Source organism: Oncorhynchus keta, chromosome 5, assembly GCF_023373465.1.
Source record: "Oncorhynchus keta strain PuntledgeMale-10-30-2019 chromosome 5, Oket_V2, whole genome shotgun sequence".
In the NCBI taxonomy this organism is placed as follows: domain Eukaryota; kingdom Metazoa; phylum Chordata; class Actinopteri; order Salmoniformes; family Salmonidae; genus Oncorhynchus; species Oncorhynchus keta.
This window is the reverse complement of record NC_068425.1, coordinates 11,624,619-11,648,649: the sequence shown is the minus strand read 5'-3', so window position 1 is coordinate 11,648,649 and position 24,031 is coordinate 11,624,619. Positions and strand designations below refer to the sequence as shown.

General features: G+C 44.4%; 1 protein-coding gene across 1 annotated transcript in view; it reads left to right on the top strand.

The window, feature by feature from the left end:
* Positions 1–5,097: 5,097 nt before the first annotated feature.
* LOC118377919 (signal transducer and activator of transcription 5B-like) overlaps positions 5,098–24,031 on the top strand; it is a 113,803-nt gene continuing 94,869 nt past the window's right edge. The window contains exon 1 of the mRNA XM_052518720.1: positions 5,098–5,398. The gene's annotated coding sequence lies outside the window, so the exon portion shown is untranslated. The remainder of the gene's footprint in view (positions 5,399–24,031) is intronic.

Below are 24,031 nucleotides of genomic sequence, written 5' to 3'. Positions count from 1 at the left end.
GTGGATTTATCGGTGGTGACAGTGTTACCTAGCCTCAGTGCAGTGAGCAGCTGGGTTGATGTGCTCTTATTCTCCATGGACTTTACAGTGTCCCCAAACATGTTTGAGTTAAAGCTACAGGATGCAAATTGCAGTGGGCAGCTGGGTTGATGTGCTCTTATTCTCCATGGACTTTACAATGTCCCCAAACATTTTTGAGTTAAAGCTACAGGATGCAAATTTCTGTTTGAAGCTTTGCTTTCCTGACTGACTGCGTGTATTAGTTCCTGACTTCCCTGAAAAGTTGCATATCGCGGGGATTATTCGATGCTAGTGCAGTCAGCCACAGGATGTTTTTGTGCTGGTCGAGGGCAGTCAGGTCTGGAGTGAACCAAGGGCTATATCTGTTCTTAGTTATACATTTTTTGAAAGGGGCATGCTAATTTAAGATGGTGAGGAAATTACTTTTAAAGAATGACCAGGCATCCTCAACTGACGGGATGGGGTCAATATCCTTCCAGGATACCCGGGCCAGGTCTATTAGAAAGGCCTGCTCGCAGAAGTGTTTTAGGGAGTGCTTGACAGTGACCGCGGACCCATAGCGGATGCAGGCAATGAGGCAGTGATCACTGAGATCCTGATGGAAAACAGAAGAGGTGTATTTGGAGGGCAAGTTGGTCAGGATAATATCTATGAGGGTGCCCATATTTACGGATTTAGGGTTGTACCTGGTGGTTTCCTTGATAATTTGTGTGAGATTGAGGGCATCTAGCTTAGATTCTAGGACTGCCGGGGTGTTAAGCATAACCCAGTAAGGTCACCTAACAGGAACTCTGAAGACAGATAAGGGGCAATCAATCCACATATGGTGTCCAGGGCACAGCTGGGAGCTGAAGGGGGTCTGTAACAGGTGGCAACAGTGAGAGACTTATTTCTGGAGAGATTTATTTTTAAAATTAGAAGCTCGAACTGTGTGGGCATAGACCTGGAAAGTATGACAGAACTTTGCAGGCTATCTCTGGAGTAGATTGCAACTCCTCCCCCTTTGGCAGTTCTATCTTGATGGAAAATGTTGTAGTTGAATATGGAAATCTCTGAATTTTTGGTGGCCTTCCTAAGCCAGGATTCAGACACGGCAAGGACATTAGGGTTGGCGGAGGGTGCTAAAACAGTGAGTAAAACAAACTTAGGGAGGAGGCTTTTGATGTTAACATGCATGAAACCAAAGCTTTTTCGGTTACAGAAGTCAACAAATGAGAGAGCCTGGGGACACGCAGGGCCTGGGTTAACCTCCACATCACCCGAGGAACAGAGGAGGAGTAGGATTAGGGTACGGCTAAAGGCTATCAAAACTGGTCGTCTAGTGCGTTGGGGACATAGAATAAAAGGAGCAGATTTCTGGGTGTGGTAGAATAGATTCAGGGTTCTATGTACAGACAGGAGTATGATGGGGTGTGAGTACAGTGGAGGTAAACCCAGGCACTGAGTGATGATAAGAGGGGTTGCATCTCTGGACGCGCTAGTTATGCTGGGTGAGGTCACCATATGTGTGGGAGGTGGGACAAAGGAGGTATCTGAGGCATGTTTAGTGGGACTAGGGGCTCTGCAGTAAACCTTAACACTGATAACTATCCTAAACAACAGTATACAAGACATATTGACATTTGAGAGAGACATAAAGCGAGGCATAAAGCAATCACAGGTGTTGATTGGGAGAGCTAGCTAAGACAACAACGGGTAAGACAACAACAGCTAATCAGCTAAGACAACATCAACAGGTAAAATGGCGATGAATGGCCAGAGAGGGTCGGTTAACTACACACAGGGCCTGAGTTCTGTGTGTTTCGTTTTGGAGTGAACCGAACTGAAGCATGCTAATGCCTGAGTTGATCAGAAAACACTTGTATGAGTGATAGTCTGTTGAACCAATTGGCAATTCATCAGGGATGTCTGTCGCTCTGCCTTTGGTTCAACACTGCCTTTACCCTGGGCTTTCATCTATAGCTGTAAGACTAGCAAAGTCTCAGACAAAAAAAAACACCAAAATGACTGACTTTGTCTATGCGATAGCGATTCTGCATAAAAATGTAAATCCTTTGGAATGTTACTTGTCAATTCCTCTGAGTTTTGACTCAATCTTTCAAAATGATACTGAGTGGTCTTCCCTTGCCTAACTGTATGTGGTGAAACTGGAAATCCCATAATATGACGGCACGTTGAATATGTGTGCTGCTTCACTACCCTGAGAAACCCATCTGCTACGGTGTCTCACATTCACTGCATAGTAGCATACTGTATGCACACAGGTCTGGTCTGGGGTTTCCACTGTGGTTTCACTTATTTACATTGTCTATAGTTGTCCCGTTGAGTCACTGCTTTGTGTAAACTGGTCTGAAATGGCAGATGTGAAATATAGTATTTTTCGTATCATTCTAGTCTCCTTACATTCTTAATGTATGTCTGTCAATGTCTCTCTCTTCGGCTCTCTCTCTATTTCTTCTCTCTTTTATCTCTGATAGGAACTAGCCTTCCCCCGTCCTGCTCGGCGTGAGGAGCTGAGTTAAGGTGAAATGAAGGGGCGTGAAGAGACAGAAGGAGACTGAGAGCCTTGCCTTTCATCAGCAGCTGCTGACTCAGTTTCTGAAAGCAAAATGCCACCCCTCCAGCCTGCTTGGCCAGCAGCTAATCCGGTTGGAGAATTGATTCCATTTTAACGGTGTGCTGTGGAGTGGCCTGATGTATGGCTGGAGTATGTGTGTGTGTGTGTGTGTGTGTGTGTGTGTGTGTGTGTGTGTGTGTGTGTGTGTGTGTGTGTGTGTGTGTGTGTGTGTGTGTGTGTGTGTGTGTGTGTGTGTGTGTGTGTGTGTGTGTGTGTGTGTGTGTGTGTGTGTGTGTGTGTGTGTGTGTGTGTGCACAGAGGGCCTAGTGGAGTGTGTGTTTTCTGTTGTTGCCTTAACCATGTTTTTTGTGTGTGAAAGCGAAGTTAGAAATAATAAAATGGGTTCATAGTATTGCCATGTATTATATGTCTTGAGAAATATTGGCTTTCCGAAAAAAAACACTTCCACTTCCAGGTGCTGCGTTTGGCCAAGTGACAGTCGTTAAGTCGGAAAACTCTCATATTTCAAATGCCTAGCAGCGTTCCCGAAGGACACTTACTTAGAGGAGGAAAATGGACTGTGGACCAAATTCTGCTTCATAAATTAGTCATTCGTCACTGAATAGTTTATGTGTTTATGCAGTATCAATCACACAAGTCAACATGTAATTTACTGTTCAGTCTCTAGGGACCAACACTGCTGGGATTGGGTGCATGTAGGCCTTTCTATCTGTAATGGAGGTTATTCAAGGAGATTCATATTTCCTGATTGTTTTTTGTCTCCAGCCATATACTTAGCTATGTACAAACATACACGCACATAACTACCAAAACCTGCTTTTGCGTGTAAAGGTTACCAGGACCTGAGGCTTACAGGGATCTAAAATATGACTCGCACACGTCTCTGTCTCTTCTACTCCCTGTCAGTCTTTCAATGCATCTCCCTCAGAGGGGACCATTCTGTGGTTGTTTTGTTCAGTCTGCTTGTAAAGCTGGTAGACGGCTGCTGCTGGCCCTCTCCCAATGAACTCAGTTTAACCTCTTTCTCACTCTCTCTATTAGAAAAGCACATGTGCACGTGTGAGCTCACAAACATAGTTTTTTTATATTTAAATCATTTTTTTCCATCTTTAGTTGTTCTGCCAGATGATGTCACTGGCATCACTCATTGTATGCTCAATGAGAGATTGCTGGATGAAGTTTTACCTGTTATGGAAAATCTGATATCCTAAATGAGATCCAAAACATATTCACTTTAACCCTGTCTGTCCCTCTACCACAAGGTGTCACTGTGCTCCTCCAGCTAGAGAATGTATCAATATTACAATGCACAGCATTTTAAAGTTTGAGTATCCATGATGATCATATCCATACATGATCACTTTGATGACTAATAACAATGGGATGTTTTACAGTCAATCAAATGGTTTTTCGTATTCTACAATGCAGGATTTGTTTGCAGTTGGTGTGTGTAGATCTGTGTAAATCTGTGTGAATAGCGTGTAGCACATATTTGACCATTTAACTTATTTACAGTTGGAAAGGGCCGAGAAAAAGACTCCCTCTGGGAAGTGACACACAGCCTCTATCTGCTAACACCTATCAGGCTCTGGTGCGATCTGCAGCCAAAACATTATATTCATGTGAAGGGAGAAAGATGCTGTGCCTAAATCTACTGCCTGCAAGGACCTAGCAAAAGAGGAATCACTTTAATTTGGTCTTTCTTTCACTCCACCTTGCATTTTTACTATAAAGTGCTTTGCTTTTAGTCAAATGAGACAAAAGCCACTGCCGATTTTGTTCAAAAAACAAAGTACTTATAAAATAGATGCTATTTTCCTTCTGACCGAACAGAATCCTAGCTGTGTGTTGAAGGTCTGTCTGTCAGCGGCCATTTGAGTGCATAGCAGAACATAGAGGGTACAAAGGCCTACAAATCCAAGAAAAGTTTCTCACTCTTGGTCTTGCTACTTCCTAGAACTGGGAATCTCCATCTCCTCGAATTCCCATTGGTTTTCTCCACTTCCTTCCCATTGAAACACATTCAACACATTAAAGGCCTATTCTTGTAAACACCTGTTATGTGGTTCAATGTGGTTCATCAATAGACGATGTACTGTAGTGCTATTTAGAAATAGATCACATTGCTCTTACAAAGGCTACTTCAGTTATTACAAGACTACTTCTAATGATGATTATAACAATAGCATATAACATGATAATATGTAGGAAAATAATAATAAACTATTTCTCCTTCATCTATGTATTATTATTATAATAATTATTATTATTGTTGTTATTTCATCATCATTACAGAATTTGATAATTTGATAATTTAATTGCCTTACATTTGTTAGGTTAGGCTATATTATGCTGGTAAATTAACTTACTGAAGTAGGGACAATATTTTGCACATATTAATGTTTTCATATGACAATATTCGCCTGTCAAACAGAAAACGCCGGAAGTGGGCGGTTAGAGAGAGGGGGAGAACTTAGAGGGTTCCTGCTATCTGGGATCCTTGGGAAGCCCCTACCCCCCATTGAAGTTGACATTTAAAATAGTTAAGGTAAGGGCAAGGGTTAGGTAAGGTTTATGGTTAATGTTAAGGTTTACGATATGGACGTCCCAAGGATCCTTTATTGCACTGACCGATCCTAGAGTGGAGTGCAAGCGAAAGACGAGAGAGAGAATGAAAAAAACTGCGTAGCGAACAGTTAGAAAGAGACGGGAGAGGTTCATTTTCTGGGTCGTGCGTACGTTGCGGAGCTTTCCCTTACTTTTATGCAAAAAGACAACTCAATTGATCGTCCTGACAAGGTAGGTTTGTTAACTATGTCAGCTTCGAGAAGATTTTGTAAAAGCATATTTCGTGCAGACGGTTTCTATTGTGAAAGAATGTTCCGACAGCGCTTTGTAAACAAACTATGGTTCGAGTTGTGTGGCTCTGCGGTCTTTTAGGCTAGCCAAGCGTGGCTATAATGTCACCGACAATACCACATGTGAAGCTACAAATATATTTTTAGTGTTTACAATATTGATTGAGTGTATTGTTAATATAATATTTACTTTGTTACTGGTGTTTGTTGACCCTTTCTCCTATATATATATTGAATCAACAGGCTGAGTCCAACCCCCTCCTGGGAGTCAAGCGAGAACTCGAATACGCTAGATCATTTATTTTCTTCAACATTGCACAACGTTTTTAACATAACATCTTAACGGCTATATTATTAACATCATTTGCATGTAGGCTATAACACATGTTATACGGATCATTGAAATAGCGTGTAGCCTAGGTCAAACGCAAATTGGAATGTGAGTTTATTCTATCAAACCGTTAGCCAGCGTGAGGCGCATATCATGCGCTATAATGAATGTGCGTGTGGAACTCCTCTCAAGAAGTTGTGTTGTAGCCTAACAGGTGAAAGTTCAACTTGTATTGCACATCTATTTTAGTTAGGTAACTTTCGAAATGAGATAAGAACTAGATAAATAAATGATCAATGCCGATGTAAAATAAAATAGTGTGTCTGCCTGTCAATGTAAAAATAAGCAGTTGTATTATTATTTATCCTAGACAAGCAGTTATATTTTTATGTATTTATTTCATTTAGACAAATACGCTATATATTATTGGAATGACTTTCAGTGCAACAAAGAAACTATGAGTAATAATCCTCTCTAAAGTGTTTGTGGAGATGGCACATTATTTGGCAGAATATGTTTCTGAGATGTTTTTTATTTTGTCCAAGTTTGCTGGTGAAAATGGGCGTCTACCATTTTAAAATGAACTGAATCATTTGACATAATGTTAACAACCATGTAACAATACACAACTGTGCACAATTGCTACTGTAGGCCATATTGGCTGCAGGCTTTTAATGTGGTGTTGATATGCTGGTAAAGTAGTCCAATGTTTATCTTATTGCACCCGGAGAGCAAGGCAGCCTGGCTATTGGTCAGGTGATGCAGTCAAGGTGTGACATTCTCTCTGCTCCTGTTTATTTGAGTGCTTTATGACAGTTGTTCTCCAAGCCTCCTTACCACAACTGAGTAAACATGGGTGTTTGGAACACAAACAATGGATTTAATTTAAATAAGTTTTACGTCAATGATTCCTATTTAAATCTGGAATAAAACAAGCCACTTCATCTAGTTGTTCTAATAGTCTCCCAATCCCTCAATGATATATGTCAGTGAGTGTTTTACTTGTTTTATAACAAAATGGCCACACAGGATGCTTTGTAAAATGTGGTCAGTCGTTATAACAATGAAAACAAACATGAAAACAAATAACAAACACGTGCTGTATGAGTAATCCGTTTAGTACCAAAACTGTTATTCTGTTTGCTTTCTTATTCCTCTCTTGTGAGAAATGAGCTCAACATATTTTGTACACAATGGGCTTCAACTAACCGGAGAGAGATGAATGGATTCACACTGTGTTATAAAGGGAGTTCATTCACTAGTTTTCCATCACATTTGTTGCTATTGGGGTTAGAAGAAGCTCCATCACAGTATCGATGACGTGGACGTCGATTAAATGCGGAAGGCACATTTCGGTGGAATACATTCAGTTGTGCAACTGACTAGATATCCCCTTTACCTTTCCCTAATTAATGTCACAGAAGCCACAGATGTGTTTGCATTAAAATGCCACTGAAAGCAGTGCTGTATGGTTGTGGTTGTTGTCACTGAAGACATGGACATGTCCCGTCCAGTGCACTGTGTGACTCACATATAAAGGTATGTAATTGGAAACATAGTTGTTGGTGTTTAGCTGAAATGTCACCACATGCATTGATGTTATAGTGTTTTACTAGACTGTCATATGGCTTAACCTTACAAGCACAGACAGGTCTCTGTATAAAGGAAATACCCCTAAATTGTTGATGTGTTGATGACTAAAATGTCAATGTCACTGCGAGCTTCAGTGGTGATAAGATTTGTGTGTGTGTCCGCGTGTGTGTGCGCTACAACCACACTGAGTATGGACATTGATGTTTGTTTAAAGAAACTCAGATAAAGAAAGTCATTACTTCCTGCGATGCAGTTTGATTGCACCCCACCTTGTCCCTGTGTATCCTACCTCTTTCATGTTATAATGACATTATACACACACCAACTGACAGCAGCACAGGTCAGGATGCTTTGATGAGTGTTTTGCAACCAGGGGTAACAGTCAGGTGCACTACCAGACTTCCTTGACCCAACCCACCACCCCTTGAAAATGAATTGATTTGGTAGATGTTTGCATTATTTTGACCTCCTGCAGTTATAGTTTTGCCTGACGACTCATTCTGAATTGAACTCTGCTGCTCTATCAATCGCTCCATACATTCATGGTGGAGAAGAAATGGTAGTGGGTGGGGTGTTTGGCCGAAGGGATGTGGATGGGTAGTCAGGCTAGTTAGAATTGGAAGACGAAGTGTAAACTCTAACATACCTTTCCAGCTAATAGGCTATCTCCAAACACATTTTTGCTAGTAGAAGCTGTTAAGCAGGTTAAACAAAGGTTAGCCATGTGTTGGCAAAAACGAATGTCCAAGTCAAGAAAGCTTATACCAGCAGCCTCACCTGCTTTTTTCAGTCTATATCAGATACTCCAGTGAGTGTAATTAGCACCAATTACTGTAAGTTGCTCAATATTAGGAGTTCAGAAATCAAGTTGACATAAAAATGTGTTTATTCTGTTGTTGTTAGTGATATTCATTTTTAATATTCATTTAAAAAAGGATCCCCAGTTGAATACCCCTGATCTAGCTGAATTCTCTGACCCCGTATCTCCTCCACATCATAATGTAGCTTCCCCAGACAATTCACCACCCACAACCACTCCATATTCCTCCTCCACCACCCTCAACCACTCCATATTCCTCCTCCACCACCCACAACCACTCCATATTCCTCCTCCACCACCCACAACCACTCCATATTCCTCCTCCACCACCCACAACCACTCCATATTCCTCCTCCACCACCCACAACCACTCCATATTCCTCCTCCACCACCCACAACCCTCCACCACCCACAACCACTCCATATTCCTCCTCCACCACCCACAACCACTCCATATTCCTCCTCCACCACCCACAACCACTCCATATTCCTCCTCCACCACCCACAAACCATATTCCTCCTCCATATTCCTCCTCCACCACCCACAACCACTCCATATTCCTCCTCCACCACCCACAACCACTCCATATTCCTCCTCCACCACCCACAACCACTCCTTATTCCTCCTCCACAACCACCTCCATATTCCTCCTCCACCACCCACAACCACTCCATATTCCTCCTCCACCACCCACAACCACTCCATATTCCTCCTCCACCACCCACAACCACTCCATATTCCTCCTCCACCACCCACAACCACTCCATATTCCTCCTCCACCACCCACAACCACTCCATATTCCTCCTCCACCACCCACAACCACTCCATATTCCTCCTCCACCACCCACAACCACTCCATATTCCTCCTCCACCACCCACAACCACTCCATATTCCTCCTCCACCACCCACAACCACTCCATATTCCTCCTCCACCACCCACAACCACTCCATATTCCTCCTCCACCACCCACAACCACTCCCCCACAACCACCCATATTCCTCCTCCACCACCCACAACCACTCCTTATTCCTCCTCCACCACTCCATTCCTCCTCCACCACCCACAACCACTCCTTATTCCTCCTCCACAACCACTCCATATTCCTCCTCCACCACCCACAACCACTCCTTATTCCTCCTCCACAACCACTCCATATTCCTCCTCCACCACCCACAAACCTTATTCCTCCTCCACAACCACTCCATTCCTCCTCCACCACCCACAACCACTCCATATTCCTCCTTCCATATTCCTCCTCCACCACCCACAACCACTCCATATTCCTCCTCCACCACCCACAACCACTCCATATTCCTCCTCCACCACCCACAACCACTCCATATTCCTCCTCCACCACCCACAACCACTCCATATTCCTCCTCCACCACCCACAACCACTCCATATTCCTCCTCCAACCACTCCATATTCCTCCTCCAACCCCAACCACTCCATATTCCTTCCTCCTCCTCCACCCACAACCACTCCATATTCCTCCTCCACCACCCACAACCACTCCATATTCCTCCTCCACCACCCACAACTCCATATTCCTCCTCCACCACCCACAACCACTCCATATTCCTCCTCCACCACCCACAACCACTCCATATTCCTCCTCCACCACCCACCTCCATTCCTCCTCCACCACCCACAACCACTCCATATTCCTCCTCCACCCACAACCACTCCATATTCCTCCTCCACCACCCACAACCACTCCATATTCCTCCTCCACCACCCACAACCACTCCATATTCCTCCTCCACCACCCACAACCACTCCATATTCCTCCTCCACCACCCACAACCACTCCATATTCCTCCTCCACCACCCACAACCACTCCATATTCCTCCTCCACCACCCACAACCACTCCTTATTCCTCCTCCACAACCACTCCATATTCCTCCTCCACCACCCACAACCACTCCTTATTCCTCCTCCACAACCACTCCATATTCCTCCTCCACCACCCACAACCACTCCTTATTCCTCCTCCACAACCACTCCATATTCCTCCTCCACCACCCACAACCACTCCATATTCCTCCTCCACCACCCACAACCACTCCATATTCCTCCTCCACCACCCACAACCACTCCATATTCCTCCTCCACCACCCACAACCACTCCATATTCCCCCTCCTCCTCCGCCCACAACCACCACCCTCAACCACTCCATATTCCCCTCCACCACCCGCAACCACTCCATATTCCTCCTCCACCACCCTCAACCACTCCATATTCCCCCTCCACCACCCTCAACCACTCCATATTCCCCCTCCACCACCCTCAACCACTCCATATTCCCCTCCACCACCCTCAACCACTCCATATTCCTCCTCCACCACCCGAAAACCACTCCATATTCCCCTCCACCACCCACAACCACTCCATATTCCTCCATATTCCTCCACCACCCTCAACCACTCCATATTCCCCCTCCACCACCCTCAACCACTCCATATTTCCTCCTCCACCACCCTCAACCACTCCATATTCCCCCTCCACCACCCCTCAACCACTCCATATTCCTCCTCCACCACCCACAACCACTCCATATTCCTCCTCCACCCACAACCCCTCCAACCTCCTCCACCACCCTTCCTCCTCCACCACCCACAACCACTCCATATTCCCCCTCCACCACCCACAACCACTCCATATTCCCCCTCCACCACCCTCAACCACTCCATATTCCTCCTCCACCACCCACAACCACTCCTTATTCCTCCACCACCCCCCACAACCACTCCATATTCCCCCTCCACCACCCACAACCACCCCCTATTCCTCCACCACCCACAACCACTCCATATTCCCCCTCCACCACCCACAACCACTCCATATTCCTCCTCGACCGCCCACAACCACTCCATATTCCCCCTCCACCACCCACAACCACTCCATATTCCTAATCCTCCACCACCCACAACCACTCCATATTCCCCCTCCTCCACCACCCACAACCACTCCATATTCCCCCTCCACCACCCTCAACCACTCCATATTCCCCCTCCACCACCCGCAACCACTCCATATTCCTCCTCCACCACCCTCAACCACTCCATATTCCCCCTCCACCACCCTCAACCACTCCATATTCCTCCTCCACCACCCTCAACCACTCCATATTCCCCTCCACCACCCTCAACCACTCCATATTCCTCCTCCACCACCCACAACCACTCCATATTCCCCCTCCACCACCCACAACCACTCCATATTCCTCCTCCTCCACCACCCTCAACCACTCCATATTCCCCCTCCACCACCCTCAACCACTCCATATTCCTCCTCCTCCACCACCCACAACCACTCCATATTCCCCCTCCACCACCCTCAACTACTCCATATTCCTCCTCCACCACCCACAACCACTCCATATTCCTCCTCCACCACCCTCAACCACTCCATATTCCTCCTCCACCACCCACAACCACTCCATATTCCCCCTCCACCACCCACAACCACTCCATATTCCCCCTCCACCACCCTCAACCACTCCATATTCCTCCTCCACCACCCACAACCACTGCTTATTCCTCCACCACCACCCACAACCACTCCATATTCCCCCTCCACCACCCACAACCACCCCCTATTCCTCCACCACCCACAACCACTCCATATTCCCCCTCCACCACCCACAACCACCCCCTATTCCTCCACCATCCACAACCACTCCTTATTCCTCCACCACCCACAACCACTCCTTATTCCTCTACCACCCACAACCACTCCTTATTCCTCCACCACCCACAACCACCCCCTATTCCTCCACCATCCACAACCACTCCATATTCCTCCACCACGCAAACCCACTCCTTATTCCCCCACCATCCACAACCACTCCTTATTCCTCCACCACCCACAACCACTCCTTATTCCCCCACCACCCACAACCACTCCTTATTCCTCCACCACCCACAACCACTCCTTATTCCTCCACCACCCACAACCACTCCTTATTCCTCCACCACCCACAACCACTCCTTATTCCTCCACCACCACCCACAACCACTCCTTATTCCTCCACCACCCACAACCACTCCTTATTCCTCCACCACCCACAAACACTCCTTATTCCTCCACCACCACCCACAACCACTCCTTATTCCTCCACCACCCACAACCACTCCTTATTCCTCCACCACCCACAACCACTCCTTATTCCTCCACCACCACCCACAACCACCCACTATTCCTCCACCACCCACAACCACTCCTTATTCCTCCACCACCCACAACCACTCCTTATTCCTCCACCACCCACAACCACTCCTTATTCCTCCACCACCCACAACCACTCCTTATTCCTCCACCACCCACAACCACTCCTTATTCCTCCACCACCACCCACAACCACTCCTTATTCCTCCACCACCCACAACCACTCCTTATTCCTCCACCACCCACAACCACTCCTTATTCCTCCACCACCACCCACAACCACTCCTTATTCCTCCACCACCCACAACCACTCCTTATTCCTCCACCACCACCCACAACCACTCCTTATTCCTCCACCACCCACAAACACTCCTTATTCCTCCACCACCACCCACAACCACTCCTTATTCCTCCACCACCCACAACCACTCCTTATTCCTCCACCACCCTTCCACCATCCAGGGCTCTCTGACTAGTTGGGTACTCAACATCAGGTCATCTTGCCTGTTTGGTTTGAGGTTGAGATTGAAAGAAGGATGCTTGCAGTATTGATGTTCCTGAACCGAGTGCTCTTGTCACATACCATGTTCACTGCTATCTACTACTTCTCTCTGGGGGCTGCATGCCCTTTAGTAGATGAGGACTTTTGAAAAAATACTGTATACTTTGGCTCTATATATGTTTTATTACTTAGATTGGATTTTTGAAAGGTTTCTGTGCCACGCTGGTATGAATGATTCGGGAGACATGCGCAGGAATGCGTAATAGGGTTTTTATTTACGCCCAAATTACGTGCCATGTAAAGGCACGGGGACGAAGACCAAACAAACACTAACAAAAACACAGGGTTGAAACCTAAACAACAGAGTGAGGAGTACCTCGAATAAAGAACACACGCGCACAATGATTAACACATAGGATGAGACCCATAATCATCTGCACAATCCACAAGGGCACGAAAGCCAAAACACACAGCACAGGTACTCACACGAACCAACGGACAATGTAACAATAATCAACAGGACAATGGTAAACCAAGGACACACTTATACAGATACTAATCACTGGGAATAGGGGCCAGGTGTGCGTAATGAAAATTCCGTAGGAATCCATGGCATTCTGGCTCTGTTCCATTTGCTCTTTGGCTGCTTATAAGTTCTGCTGTATTGGGCTTTCTGTCCTGATGCCTGCAAAGAATTTGTGGTACTAGGTCCTGTAGATTTTCCATAATGGATTGTCTGCCCAGCTTCATCTGCACAATTTGGGATGTGTTTTCCCTCTCTAAAATAAATAAGCACTTGGTCAGACATCAATGGAAACCGTTATGGTAAACCATCAAGGATTGTTTGCACCACTTAACCCTGACCCACTTGACATTATGTGAAGCGCTGCCTGGGGAGCCCACACGGTTAATTCAACTGGACTATGTAACTGGCCATTTCCACTGCCAAGACCAAGTTTCAGAGGTCGTGTTGGGTCTGGCTGACGCGGACAGTTGGCATGCTGGGCACACATGAGTTGGATGGCACAACCTGTCCTAGGCAGGGACGGAGCAGAAACAGACACAGAGAGACAACCCCAGAAACAGCAGGGGAATAGGGGAAACCCTATCTTTAAGGATCCCGTCTCTCAACAGGCAGGGCAGGCCATGTGGTCACAGCATGCCCGTGTGCTTAGCCAGAGTTCCCCCACTTTATCTCCTTCCCTGCTACCAGGAAAGCCATGGCAGTGATACTGACCTGATGGGTCTTTACTGGAAGGGCTGGAGGAAGGAAGATGAGAGATTTTGGTGCATGGGCGGGTTATTTTGGTGCATGGGTGGGTTGTTTTGGTGCATGGGTGGGTTGTTTTGGTGCATGGGTGGGTTGTTTTGGTGCATGGGTGGGTTGTTTTGGTGCATGGGTGGGTTGTTTTGGTGCATGGGTGGGTTGTTTTGGTGCATGGGTGGGTTGTTTTGGTGCATGGGCGGGTTGTTTTGGTGCATGGGCGGGTTGTTTTGGTGCATGGGCGGGTTGTTTTGGTGCATGGGCGGGTTGTTTTGGTGCATGGGTGGGTTGTTTTGGTGCATGGGTGGGTTGTTTTGGTGCATGGGCGGGTTGTTTTGGTGCATGGGCGGGTTATTTTGGTGCATGGGCAAGTTATTTTGGTGCATGGGTGGGTTGTTTTGGTGCATGGGTGGGTTGTTTTGGTGCATGGGTGGGTTGTTTTGGTGCATGGGTGGGTTGTTTTGGTGCATGGGTGGGTTGTTTTGGTGCATGGGTGGGTTGTTTTGGTGCATGGGCGGGTTGTTTTGGTGCATGGGTGGGTTGTTTTGGTGCATGGGTGGGTTGTTTTGGTGCATGGGTGGGTTGCTCTGATGCTGGTGAAAAGGGATGGTTAGTTGAAGTATTCCATGCATGCCTGTGATGAATTCATGGATGTAACACATTTGAATTCTGTAGCTTCCATGGCGCTGTGAGGTCCCCTAGGCAGAGAGCTCTGTATATATTGTACATATTTTAGGGCTGACTCCAGTTAGTCAACTGGTCAATTGTTTGGTCAATAGGCTGCTGTTTGGCTGAGATTTCTTTATAATTTTTTTCAAGGGGCACAAGACACCTGACATCTGATTCGCACCTGTCTCAGTGGACTAATCCAATGCGGAGGCCACAGGGATGGCATAGTCCATCACTCTAAGACGTGATACTGATAGTGTATATGCTTATATTATGTAAAAATAATGGTGCAACACTAATATATCTAATATATCTAACAAATGTTCTTTGTCCCGCGTTGGGTACGTTCGCTGTCCACATTTCTGAAAGATAATCTTCAGTGGGCCTTTCCCTATGTTGCCATGTGCATAATAGCAAAGTTAACCAGCATATTAGGATTGAGAACAATGCGGCAGAGGTAGCAGAGACGAGGAAATAGCCATTGCCTTAGTGAGGAAATCCCAAATTCATTAGGTCTATAATCAATAGCCTAACAGTTAAATGTGCCTGGCTTTATAAAATCATTCATATACAAGGCCTTCGGAAAGTGTTCATACCCATTGACTTTTTCCACATTTTGTTACGTTACAGCCGTATTCTAAAATTGATTAAACATTTTTCCCCTAAGCAATCTACACACAATATCCCATAATGACAAAGCGAAAACAGGTTTTTAGGAATTTCTGCTAATTTCTTAAAAATTCAAAACAGAAATACCTTATTTATGTAAGTATTCAGACTCTTTGCTAGGAGACTCAAAATTGAGCTCTGGTGCATCCTGTTTCCATCGATCATCCTTGAGATGTTTCTACTGTCACGCCCTGGTCTTAGTATTTTGTGTTTTCTTTATTATTTTGGTCAGGCCAGGGTGTGACATGGGTTATTTTATGTGGTGTGTTTTGTCTTGGGGTTTTTGTAGGTTATGGGATTGTGTTATAGTAGAGTAGTCTAGGAAAGTCTATGGTTGCCTGGAGTGGTTCTCAATCAGAGGCAGGTGTTTATCGTTGTCTCTGATTGGGAACCATATTTAGGCAGCCATATTCTTTGAGTGTTTCATGGGTGATTGTTCCTGTCGCTGTGTTTGTTTGCACCAGATAGGGCTGTTTAGGTTTTTCACGATACGTTTATTGTTTTGTATTGTATCGTCATTATCTTTATTAAAGATGTATGAAGATAACCACGCTGCATTTTGGTCCTCCTCTCCTTCGACGGAAGAAAACCTTAACATCTACAACTTGATTTGAGTCCACCTGTGGTAAATTCAATTGATTGGACATGATTTGGAAAGGCAACACACCTGTCTATATAAGGTCCCAGAATTGATAGTACATGTCAGAGCAAAAACCAAGCCAAGAGGTCGAAGGAATTGTCCGTAGAGCTCCGAGACAGGATTGTGTCAAGGCGCAGATCTGGGGAAGGGTACTAAAAAATTCTGCAGCATTGATGGTCCAAGAACATAGTGGCCTCCATCATTCTTAAATGGAAGAAGTTTGGAACCACCAAGACTTCCTAGAGCTGGCCGCCCTGCCAAACTGAGAAATCGGGGGAGAAGGGCCTGAGTCAGGGAGGTGATCAAGAACCCAATGATCACTCTGACAGAGCTCTAGAGTTCCCCTGTGGAGATGGGAGAACCTTCCAGAAGGACAACCATCTTTGCAGAACACCACCAATCAGGCCTTTATGCTAGAGTGGCCAGATGGAAGCTACTCCTCAATAAAAGGCACATGACAGCCCGCTTTGAGTTTGCCAAAATGCACCTAAAGGACTATCAGACCATGAGAAACAAGATTCTCTGGTCTGATGAAACCAAGATTGAACTCTTTAGCCTGAATGCCAAGCATCGCGTCTGTAGGAAACCTGGCACCATTTTTAGGGGCAGGGACTGGGAGACTAGTCAGGATTGAGGCAAAGATGAAAGAAGTACAGAGACATCTTTGATGAAAACCTGCTCCATAGCTCTCAGGATCTCAGACTGGGGCAAAGGTTCACCTTCCAACAGGACAACGACCCTAAGCACACAGCCAAGACAACGCTTGAGTGGCTTCGGGACAAGTCTCTGAATGTCCTTGAGTGGCCCAGCCAGAGCCCGGACTTGAACCCGATCTAAAATATCTGGAGAGATCTGAAAATAGCTGTGCAGCAATGCTCCCCATCCAACCTGACAGAGCTTGAGAGGTCGGCAGGGAAGAATGTGAGAAACTCCCCAAATACAGGGGTGCCAGTTTTCACTATGGGGTATTGTGTATAGATTTTTCAGAAAAAAATATCTATTTAATACATTTTTGAATAAGGGTGTAACGTAACAAAATGTGGAAAAAGTCAAGGGGTTTGAATACTTTCTGAAGGTACTGTATATCTACAGAAATAAGACCGATGTAGCTTCGGTTAGCCTGTTTGGGTGTTTGTTTAATAGCCTACTAATTCCGTGAGCACCAAGCCTCATGCAACGGAAAAATGTCAGATGAAGCAATTTCACAGATTCCGCTTTTTGATCTATGCTATGCTGTAATAAAGGCTTTACATTTTATTTTTGTTAGAACAGACTGGTATGACTTAGAATTTATTTAGTGTTGTTTACACCTCCAAACAGTGAGAAAAATTATATTGTAGTCTAACAGCACCTGTCTTTTATTTGTATTTATTTTTTACCTTTATTTAACTAGGCAAGTCGGTTAAGAACTGTAACGGCTTTCTTGTGGTGAAGGAGAGTCGGACCAAAATGCAGCGTGTAGATTGCGATCCATGTTTAATAAACAAACGTAAAACACGAATCAATTACAAACACTACAAAACAAAGAACGTAATGAACGTAACAAAAACCGAAACAGCCTATACTTGTGTAAACTAACACAGGAACAAGGACACTAAGGACAATCACCCACGAAACACACAAAGAATATGGCTGCCTAAAAATGGTTCTCAATCAGAGACAACGATAAACACCTGCCTCTGATTGAGAACCACTTCAGACAGCCATAGACTTAACTAGAACACCCCACTAAGCTACAATCCCAACACATACACACCACATACAAAAACCCATGTCACACCCTGGCCTGACCAAATAAATGAAGATAAACACAAAATACTTCGACCAGGGCGTGACAAGAACAATGACGGCTTAAGAACAGTGGGTTAACTGCCTTGTTCAGGGGCAGAACAACAGATTTTTACCTTGACAGTTCGGGGATTCGATCTTGCAACCTTTCTGTTAATAGTCCAATACTCTAACCACTAGGCTACCTGCCATTGCTGTACTGAAAAACACTATACAAATACAATCTGTTATTATTATGGTTATTATTGTTATTATTAATAATAATGGTGCTTACTGTATATTGGAAAAGTTCCTGGCTTGGTTATCAGTCATTAGTCCCTTGACCTGTCAGGAGTCACTTCTGAAAGAGGCCGACGATTTCATACAGTTGAGGAGAGGTGGGCAGTAGCGGTGCTTGGGGGGGAAATCACTAAGGAGCCATGCAAGCCAGGTAAAAAAAAACTATTTTACAACCTATGTGTTGTGATAATTGCATTGTTTGTTCTATAACCTGTTAGTTAATATGCATTGCCACCGTGATATATTGGCCTAAGGTTGAGACAATAAGAAGACACAGTGGCAGAATAAATTCAACCACACCCTTGTTTCATCACAAAACTGCATAGCTACCTCTGTCCAGTGAAGTCCACAAAGCATATTGCATGTAACAAACAGCGACATGACCGATAGCATGGACCACTAAACAACTATTGATTTAGAACCATGGAGAGTTACTTCAAGTCGCAAAGAAAACAGGAGCTGCCTCCACTATTCCAGCACCATTTACACTTCAACATTTCAACATCATCAAATCACCTCTGCTTAGTCGAATACAGACAGTGACAACTAAGATACCAAAAATAATTGAGTCCAATCAATGAAAACTAAATAGGAGGGAGGAGGAGGGAGGGAAGGAGGAAGAAAAGGGAAAAGGGGAGGAGGTGTTGATAGGAGGTTGAAATTGTTCATGTTTGACCATTGAAAATCATAAAGGCTGTTATTGGGGTAGGATAATCAAATCTTAGATTAGGACTAAGAGGGGGTTCCAATTTGAGCATGAGGAAGTGTTACCCAATCAGAGTGCGGTGTCATGTAGGCTACAAGGAAGTGGGCACGTTCAACATTGCAGCCGACTTTAAAGGCGAGTCGAGACTGACTGATCGACAAATCACCTTGCATCTAAAAAACGACTCAATCTTATTTGTAGATCAGTCAGTCACGATTTACCCATGATATATCGCGGTGTTAATGATCTCAAACACAGCCAATGGATACCTAAGTGTGTGCCGTGGCCTTTTTCAGATGGCCATGGTGTTGATTGGTTTCTTTTTACATTCTCTCTCTTTTCTCTCTCTCTCTCTCTCCCTTCAGCTGAGTAACAGTGTGTTGTCCAGTCCAAGCAGAGATTAAACCTCACTAGGGTGAACGTGAAACGGGTTGAACATTTTTAAGCAGAGTGGAGAAAGGGAGGAAGAGAGAAAGACAGTTAAAGGGAAAGAGATACTGTAGTAGGGGAGGAGTCCCGGGGTCTATGAGAAAGCATGTGGTGGTGAAAGCAAGGCCCCTACCCCCACTAACCCCGCCCCTTTCAGTTGGGCTCAAACTAATCCTATAGTCACATGACCTCCAGAGCTCTCAGCCTTGCCTAGGCAAGACTGATCCGTCTGTCAAATACATCATGTAGCATGGGTCACGGTTGACAGCTACATTACATTACTCTGAAGGTTGTATCTAGTAACACTAAATGGGCTATATTGTTAACAAGAGGTTTATCATCCAACTAAAATCCTTCCTTTTAAAAATGGTTAAGGTGGTCCACATAGTCATCAACACCCATAGAGTTGAATCACTCCTGCTGGTCTTGATGTGCCAGTGCAACGTAACTCTCACGCTCTCACTTTTGCTCTCTCTCTTTCACTGTATTTCTCTGATAGACTGTAAAAATATATGTATTTGAAAGATTTCTCTCTTCCTCTGTGTTGCACACCAGACACTGAGACACGTGATAAAGCCTCCGGATATTATCCTTGTGACACACAAGAAATTACCAGCGCTCTTGAAGAAGGTCGCTCTCAGCCAGCCATGCGAAGGTAGCATGCAAATTAGGGAGGGGCATGTGGCTGTGAGCATCACGTTTTTCTCAAATGTCACCTGTGGATATTTTTGTTTTCGCTGTGTTTCCGCGTTTCTGACTGAGTTAAGCTGACTGGGTTAAATGTGATATGTATTTGTTAAATGTGATGGTCTTTGGATGTACCTTACTTAATTAACTTTTATTTCTGGTTAATTCCTTCTTAAATGTCCTTTGGCATTGTTTTGTGGTTGGGGGTCGGGGGATAACTGGTCTTATCTATCCTTGTTGCAATATGCAAATTGTATGCAAATAGTTGGAAACCAGAATTTTACCCAGTTATTTTCTGTCAAGTAAATACACATGAGCAAAATGCTACAACCACTTCACCAGAGTTACATTCAATAGACTCTAAACTAGAGGTCGACCGATACCGATTATTTGAGGGCCAAAAAAGCCGATACCGATTAATCGGTCCATTTTTAAAATATTTTTATTTGTAATAATGACAATTACAACACTACTGAATTAACACTTATTTGAACTTAATATAAAACATCAATAAAATCAATTTAGCCTCAAATAAATAATGAAACATGTTCAATTTGGTTTAAATAATGCAAAAACAAAGTGTTGGAGAAGAAAGTAATATGTGCCATGTAAAAATGTGTGCCATGTAAAAATATGTGCCATGTAAAAATGCTAACGTTTAAGATCCTTGCTCAGAACATGAGAACATATGAAAGTTGGTGGTTCCTTTTAACATGAGACTTCAATATTCCAAGGTAAGAGGTTTTAGGTTGTAGTTAATATAGTATTTATAGGACTATTTCTCTCTATACCATTTGTATTTCATATACCTTTGACTATTGGATGTTCTTATAGGCACTATAGTATTGCCAGTGTAACAGTATAGCTTCCGTCCCCCTCCTCACCCCTACCTGGGCTCAAACCAGGAACACAACCAGGAACACACAACACAGCCACACTCGAAGCATCGTTACCCATCGCTCCACAAAAGCCGCGGCCCTTGCAGCGCAAGGGGAATAACTACTCCAAATCTAAAAGCGAGTGACGTTTGAAACAGTATTAGCGCACACCCAGCTAACTAGCTAGCCATTTCACATTGGTTACACCAGCCATTAGGCTGATAGGCTTGAAGTCATAAACAGCGCTGTACATGCGAAGAGCTGCTGGCAAAATACACGAAAGTGCTGTTTGAATGAATGATTACGGGCCTGCTGCTGCTCAGTTAGACTGCTCTATCAAATCATAGACTTAATTATAACATAATAACACAGAAATACGAACTATCATTTCGAAAACAAAACTTTTATTATTTCAGTGAAATACGGAACCGTTCTGTATTTTATCTAATGGGTGGCATCCCTAAGTCTATATATTCTTGTTACATTGCACAACCTTCAATGTATGTCATAATTACGTAAAATTCTGGCAAATTAGTTCGCAATGAGCCAGGCAGCCCAAACTGTTGCATATACCCTGACTCTGCGTGCAATGAACACAAGAGAAATGACACAATTTCACCTGGTTAATATTGCCTGCTAAACTGGATTAGTAGTTATAACTAGTGATTATGATTGATTGTTTTTTTATAAGATAAGTTTAATGCTAGCTATCAATTTACCTTGGCTTCTACTACATTCGCGTAACAGGCAGGCTCCTCGTGGAGTGCAATGGTTAGAGCGTTGGACTAGTTAACTGTGCGGTTGCAAGATTCAAACCCCTGAGCTGTCAAGGTGAAAATCTGTCGTTCTGCCCCTGAACAAGGCAGTTAACCCAAGGCATTCATTGCCTAGTTAAATAAATAAAATATAAAATAAATTGGCCAAAAATGCCGATTTCCGATTGTTATGAAAACTTGAAATCGGCCCTAATTAATCGGTTGACGTCTACTCTAAACAGGAGCAGACATTTTCACATTGAAGATGAACCAACAGGGATGCTCATTTGCATTCTCATAGCATTTACAGTATATTCTTTCTTTCTTTTTTTGTTACTTTTTACCCCTTTTTCGTGATATCCAAATGATAGTTACAGTCTTGTCCCATCGCTGCAACTCCCGTACGGACTCGGGAGAGGCAAAGGTCGAGAGCCATGCATCCGCCTAGCAGCACTGCTCGCTTAACCCGGAAGACAGCCGCACCAATGTGTCGGAGGAAACACCGTACAGCTGGCTACAGAGTGCATGAACCCGGCCCACCACAAGGAGTCACTAGAGCGCGATGAGACAAGGACAATCCGGACAATGCTGGTCCAATTGTGCGCCGCCTCACGGGTCTCCCTGTTGTGGCCGGCTGCGACACAGCCTGGGATCGAACCCGGGTCTGTAGTGATGCCTCAAGCACTGCAATGCATTGCCCTAGACTGCTGCGCCACACAGGAGGCCCTATTTACAGTATATTGTAATGGTTTAAATTATTGTGATATCATATGACTGTGATATAATTTCGTCCAGCCCAACATATTATTTTCAAAGTAATTAATTAAAAGCTACCCAATCTTCGTAAGGCATGCGCACCTCATGCTTGGTTGGCACCGGGGGGTATCAAAGAAGGCATTTGAACTGTAATGTTTGATCAACTCTACAGGAGGTCCAATTTGCTGCAGGTCACGTCATGCTGGACAGCAGAATTTGTTCATATGTTAGCAAATATCAATACCACGTACATGCCGCTCAGAGCAAGCCGTAGCTACCATGCTAACCACTTTGGCCCTGACGTTGAAACAATTTACCAGTACAGCCTACTAAGGGTTCATTCCCAACCGATCACTTGATTCCATATCAGTGGTTCCTAAACTTTTGTTTGCAACAAAAAAAAATCCCGCAAGCCTAAAAATCTTTCTTGACACCCACCAATACAACAAATTCTCACCTAGCGTTCAGGTGCCACAATGCCGAAGATACAGACTTTCTCACCCTCCACTCTCTAAACTTTTGGCTACACTGTCCTGTCAAGATGGGCACAGATCATAGATTTGTAAATGAAGAGAAAGATTTAACAGAATGGACTGGATGAGTGTACAGATGTAGAATCTTAATTTGAGCCAGTTTGCTACAACACAAAAATAATCCTGTAGCAACAGGAAATGTGAATTATTATGTGGATTATAATGAATGGAGATTTTCTCCTGCATTAGGGTGATCAAATTGAAATCTTACGTCTTCAGCTAGCTATACTATCTACAGTATGTTGTATGCATCTGTGTGACCAGTGTTCCTGTTGTTCAGTGGATAAGGCAGTGATATCCCCCCAGATAACCTGGAGGAGAGACTAATCTAGTAGCTCCAGTATTGCATTAGAGGTCAGGGGTCGTCTGCTCTGCCCTTATTGCCATAAATCAACCTGGCATCAGCCTTGCATTAGTTTACTGAAAGGTCAAGCCTTATAAACTCACACATGACTGGCTGCTACACTGAAGATTATTATGTGCTCCAGTGGTGATGTCATCTAAACTCTTACAGTCCTCCACTGATGATTTCTGCTTCTAAACCTATTGCCTCGTCTTTCCTGGTTTTGGTTTTGTTGAGGATTGCATTGGCTGGTTAGGGTTTGAATTGGCTGTATTTTTCAGCAGGTGGTTTTGTTTGAACACTGGCTGGTTGTGGAGTATAATTCTACAGTGTGTTCTGGAGAACTCAACTGTATCCTTTTGGCTTTCTGAGAAATGTATTCTTGGTTAAAGATCCTGGCAGACGGTAAAGTGGTCAAGCCCTCTGTTTCAATGGCGTTTGAGAATCTGCCTGTTAAATGTAGTGTAACTTAAAGCAGGATGAGGCCTAACTGGTAGTCGATCACCACTTCCACGTTCAAACCTACTACTGGTTACATTACAGCAGGAGATCCTCATTAAACATAAAACCCTGACTGGATGATGAAGCATTGGGGGGGACTGAGAAGGGAAGGAGTGAGATGGAAATAGGGAAATAAGAACATCTCATCAGATGCAACACACAGACACATCATATTGCCATTATTCCCGACCCGCTTAATCCCAGAATGTTAAAAAACAAAACAAATCTAGGTCGAGGCTGCGCTCCCTCTGGG